Source organism: Tupaia chinensis, unplaced genomic scaffold (genome assembly GCF_000334495.1).
Source record: "Tupaia chinensis unplaced genomic scaffold, TupChi_1.0 Scaffold138235_1, whole genome shotgun sequence".
In the NCBI taxonomy this organism is placed as follows: domain Eukaryota; kingdom Metazoa; phylum Chordata; class Mammalia; order Scandentia; family Tupaiidae; genus Tupaia; species Tupaia belangeri.
Genome location: NW_006198133.1, coordinates 1,621,925 through 1,627,814, shown reverse-complemented (window position 1 = coordinate 1,627,814; position 5,890 = coordinate 1,621,925). Strand labels below are relative to the sequence as shown.

Here is a 5,890-nt window from a genome sequence, read left to right as displayed (position 1 = left end):
GACCCGGTGGCTTAAAACTCGCGCCGGGCGCGTGTGCGTGCGTGCCCAAGATCCCGAGAGGAGAATGGAGGAGAAGGGATTGCCGCGTGACCATCCCCCCTGGGGGGTGATTTCTCGCTTTCTGTCTCTATGTCTCTCTCTGTCTGTCTGGCGAGCGCACGCGCCCTATAGCAAAAATCTCTCCAAAGAAAAAAAAATCTAAACTTGACTGAATAGCAAGATAAATTGTACATTGAAATGAAACCAGATTAATTTCAGTTTTATCATGAATTGTTACTTTCTGTCCTTCTTCATCTTCTTCTTCCTCTTCCTTCTCCTCTTCCTCCTCCCTACTTCCAGCATCTTGGTCTGTATTTGAGTCACTGTCTCCTTCATCAAGAATTTCCTTCTTAATAGTTTGTACTTATCTTCATTCTACATAGAATTAGGGTCCATCTTGAAAACATTAAGAACATCTTCTGGATTATAGTCATCTTCCAAAGGCAGCATATGTGTGAGCTGATCATCTTCATCTAAATCAAGTCCTTCTAGGACAATTGGGTGGCCTTGATTCTATCCTTTTGTATAGCAAACATCACTTCAGTCATATACTGAGCTCTTCTGTCAACTTCAGACTCATGTATAATGTTTCGAAAGCATTCAGATATGACGTTGATTCCTCTTGGTGACATCTGTGTTAACTTGAGGCCACATTCCTTGAGAAAACCAATAGCTACTTGACACTATCATCTGTTGGTCTTTCCTAGAGCAAAAGAAGCATCTCTAAGCATAAAACTCCATGTGCATAATTTGGTTAATAAGATGTGCCACAAATTTCAAAGCAGTCAGGCAAGGTTGCTTAATCATTTCTTTGATATCCTTTTTGAAAATTAAGAATTAAACTCTTGAGGATTAATTCTCCGACTTGTAAAAATTTTGAGTTAATAACTGCCACTAATGCTGCATAAACGTGGATGAAGATTGGAGAAGCACTTTGTGCTTGCAAAACAGATCTGGACAGCAGTCCTCTTCCTCTAACGATATTTTCTTGAAGAAGTTTTTTTTTTTTTAAGAACAACTCAGCAAAATAAAATTCCAGTTTATTATTAGACAACATTGTTTCACACATATATCAAACGTGCTGAAATAAATAAATAAATAAATAAATAAATAAACGGCAACTTCATAGACAAAAAAAAGGAAAAAAGAAACCTTTTATCTTTGGCCTTTTTAACCATCTCATACAAACCACCTACTTATAGTACAGCTAAGTACATACACAAAAAAAGTTACTGAAATGCTTGGAATAAAGTTTTTTGTTGTTGTTTTTGCCTTTTTTACAAGTTTTTTTTTTCTCCTTTGAGATTATAGTGAACATGGCCACACCATGTTATATTAGAAATGTTGACTTTTTAGATAATTTATTTACTCGTTTAAGGCTTCCAAGCTCTTCCTCTGGTGTTTTAAGCTGTTTTTGTCTGTTCTTGCATCATCCTAAACTTTGCAGGAGAAATACATGCTCCGTCAGTGAGGGTGGGAAGAGGATTTAGCTCATCTTTCTTCCCCTTTGCAGTAGGTTCACCCTGAGCAGAGGAACTCTGGGTTACTGTTGGTTCTGGGCTTTTTCTCCCAGGATATGGAGATTTTCAGGACCTTTTCCAATCCATGTATCTTTCTCTGTTTTTCTCGGTCCCTACTTCATGACTCCATGCTATCATCATAAGAACATCCTCTTCTTGACTATTCATAGTCTGCCATAATCAAAGTAGTCTCTGTGCTGGGGGAACTCCCTTGTTTTGTATGCCTATCTTCTGGGGAGGAAGCCTCTGCTATGCATTGTAGTGTTCTCTTCTATCATGACCAGAAGAATGTTTTATCTGTGCCACACTACTTTTCATTTTCTGCTGCTAGTTAATCCAATAAATCAAAGACCCTTTGTTTTGGTCCAAATAATAATTATTCCATGGTTTGAATTCCTTGACAGTTTACTTTTTGCCTGTAAACATCACCTAGAACTCCACCAAGTTGTCATTCAGCATATTTCTTTTAAGACACTTAAAACAACTTCTCTATGGAGCATGCTGTGCTGCTTTTACCATCAAATGATGTCCCAATTAATTTTTCCTTGGTGTAATGAAGTCCACTTAATCTATTAAACTCAAGTAAAAGAAAATCCAATTCAAGCTGACTTAAGAGAGAATTAATATGTTGTTTAAATGAGTAGAGCAGGACTAGGGTAGCTTCTGATGCTGGTTAAGCCAGGAGTCAAAACTCACCAGGAGCTGGTTTCACTTCTGCACCAGTTATTGCTTCTCTTCCATATGAGTTCCATTTTCCTCCAGGTTCTCCTTTCACATTCAAGAGAAAATTCAGTAACTCTAAACTTTATTCTGAGCTCATAGTTCAGGGGGAAAGCAAGAAGTTTAGTAAAAAACAAATTCAGTTATTTACAAATAGCACATGTAAATTATATTGAAGAATTAGCATTGAGATGAGTGCTATAGACAGGGTGTTGAGATTAGGACATTTTAAAAAGTGATTTTAAAAATAAAAACTAAAATTTTTAAAAAGCCATGAAAACATTTTTAAAAATATTGTCCAAAACAGAAGAAACAATAGATGTAAATATCCTGAGACAAAAGTAAGCTCGACATATTCTAAGTGAAAGAAGGCAGCTAATATGTCTAGAACACTAAATCAGGGTTCAGAGAAACAGAACTTCACATTTTCCAGAGCCCTGTGGATTATCATGAAAGGATGTTTGATATTTATTCTGCAGTGAAATAGATACTAGAATGTTTCCAGCCTGGGATGTGTTGATTTTGAATTAGCTTTCGAAAGCCAATTTCGATACCGTGAGGAAGATGGACTAGAGTGTGTATCTTATCCTGGCCCCTTTGCTCCCAAGGTCTCAAAAGGAGAGGCTGAGATAAGAAGGTGCACACAGTCGTTTATATGGGAAATGACACCAGGGAGGCTGAGTGAGGGAACAAATGGCACAGGAGTGTCAGGTGACTAGACCCACACCTGTGCCAGTTCTCGTCTAATGTGAGGAATTAGAGATGTAGACAAGAGGGAAGGATAGTAAGCAAAGCTTATTAGAAAGAAGGCAAAACTGTCAACACACGAGAAGGGGACTCAAAGGAGTTGCTAAAGAGAAACTGAGGTGAAGGGGTTTTATTCCAACTAGGAGGGACTTGTGTGTGCATTCCCCTCATGGAGGGGGTCACATGGTGGTGGTGGTGGTTGGGGATGCTGGCTATTCTCCAAATTTTGAAGTGGGTACATAGGTCATGATTATCTTCTTTGTCTAAAAACTTTGGGCCATAAAGACTACTAATTTCTTATTGGAATGTGGTGGAATCAGGAAAAAGCCTTGATTGCTGTCTTTGCTTTAGGTCACGCTGCCTAGGTTAACCATCAGGTCAGTGCTGCAAGCTATTTTTTGTGAGCAAGCAGTTTCTAGTGCAAACTTGACTACTGAGCCTCCATCTTTGGGCTTCATGCTCTGAATACTCATCCCTTAGGGTTCTATTACCTGTCTCACAAAGACAAAGATATTAATTAATTTCTTAATTAATCATTTTATTCTTCCATGATACTGAATGATAGGCTTTTATATTTTTATTTTACTTTAATAGAGATAAAAATAATAAATGCACTGTACTGATGCTGAAAAAACATTGAAAATAGAAAACTTGATACAAGTTTTGAGAAGATACCCTATTGAACTTGATTATGTAGCATTATCATAATCATTTTTCCTGTGCAATCTTTATTGAATTGTGCATTTATTTAGCATTTTGATGCATCTATGAAAGAGGCCTTATAATTTGAATGAAGCACTTTAAATATTTCTTCTCTTCCAGTTAATTTAGGATCTAAATATATCATAAAATATTCTTTGAGCAAATTCTAATTACAGATCACTTTCAAAGGAACTATCTGTTAATCTCTTTTTTAGAAAAGTAGGAGCTTGGAGAAAATAGGCATAGTTTTGAGATTGGGAGGCCTAACCCCACAGCTGGAGGGCCTAACACCCTAGGTGAGGATAAGAAAGAGACACATCTGTCTGTCTGTGTTTCAGATCGCTAACAAGGTGAGACTCAGGAGAGCTGTGCCTCTTTCCATGGCAGAGAGTCAGCAAACACAAAGAAAGAAGTCAAGCTAGGAAGCATTTAAAAGGATTCCACTAAAAGAGATAAAAGGAAGAGACCCCAAACTGTGAAAGATAATGTTGTTAAAGTTATGTGGAAACATTCACAATAAATAGAAACAAGAAATAAGGACACCCAAGCAGAGAGGAAAACTGCTGCACGGTAACTGAGGAGTCAGGAGGCTGAGCTACCTGCCCTGGGAGTGGTGAGGAGGAGGGATTATCTCCACTGGTGTCACTACCCACAGCTGTGACACAGGCATGGCTTTCTCTTAGGCAGTTGATCAATATTGCCTCAGGGCAGCCTGATTTCTTAAAAATTTATTTTTCTGCTATTATTTGTTCAAACATAAACATGTGACCTGTTATTGTTGCAGAATAAGCTTTCTTGTTGGGGCATTTAACTATTTCCCACTTACCTCTTTTCTGATGGCCCAAAGGAATTTCATACCCCCAGGCATGAAAGCTGCTTATAGAAAAGACTGTCAAAACTCTGGTGGGTTTTGTTTTCCAATATATTCCCATTCTGTGAGGGTGTGTTCAGAAGAATCCATTTCTCTGGATCTGGGTCTTCAATCCAGTCTTCAAACTGGAGCTTGAGCCTGAAGGTAAAATAAACAGGCATTGACAATAGACACAAAACACAACTATAACAATCCTATCACAAACCAAACCAAACCAAAGCAAACCCTGCATCAATTTGTATTTGTTGAGATAAACAAAACAAAACAAAAACAGTAGCTGCTGGAATAAACCCCCAAATCTCAATAACTTAATAAAGGAAAATGTTTTTCTTGCTCACCGCAGGCCTGTTCTGGTCAGCATGTAGCTGGGTGGTGGGTGGAGGGTCAAGAGAGAGGGGATTCTGCTCTGCACAGCTATTAGCGAGGCCGGTTTCTTGCTTTGTGTGCCTCTAAGTCTTCAACAGTCAGGTGATAGGTGGGGAAACAGAGCAATGGTCTCCTTTGGGGACCCGTGAGAATGGAGGATCATTGGCTAAGCCTGAAAGTGATGCTTGTATTCCATTGGCAAAACTCCATGCAGTGGCCATACCCATTGGCCATTGCCCATATGGGGCACCTATTTTCCCAGGTGGCACCAGCCAGTGCTGCCACAGGGTGTCTTGTGTCTGCTCCTCCCCTGCCTGTCTACTGTCACTCAATCCATCTGCCAAATGGAAGCTTGTGAAGACCAAAACCACTTCACAGAGTCAATCAAGTTTTCAGCCATTCTGAAAAACAGTTGTTAGACACAACTATTAGTAAAATTAAGTGATAGAAACCTAACATTTAAACTGCTTAAATACTATTTTTTAAGTAATCTGCTATTTTAAAATTAAAAATCAATACAGAAAACTCATCTCTTTTTAATGATCTTACTGTTTTTTCTTAACTATGCTCTTGAGGTTATTTACATCTGTGTGTCTGTGTGGTGAGAATACTATGTGACAGTATGGTACTGCGTGATTCTCTACATTTGCATTCAGGGATTCTACAGCGCAGACTTGAAATCAGCCCAGCTGGGTGGGAATATGTACACTCCAACAATAAAGAAGCGCAGAGCAGTGCTTGATTTAGTAGATTGCTGATTGCCTGAATTTTAAAAAGTGATTGAAGAAAAAATAATTTTAATTTTAATTTAAAAGTGTGCTGTGTCAACAGCCATCCGTGAAAGCATTTTTTGGGAATCAATTGGGTTTATGAGATTTGTAATAGACCACTGTATATTTTATTATGATTTGTAAATGATGGGCTA

At 38.4% G+C, this 5,890-nt stretch overlaps 1 pseudogene; it reads right to left on the bottom strand.

Annotated features, from left to right (window-relative positions):
• Positions 1-1,898, bottom strand: part of LOC102484261 (pre-mRNA-splicing factor CWC22 homolog) — a 3,548-nt pseudogene extending 1,650 nt beyond the window's left edge.
• Between the last annotated feature and the right edge of the window lie 3,992 nt (positions 1,899-5,890).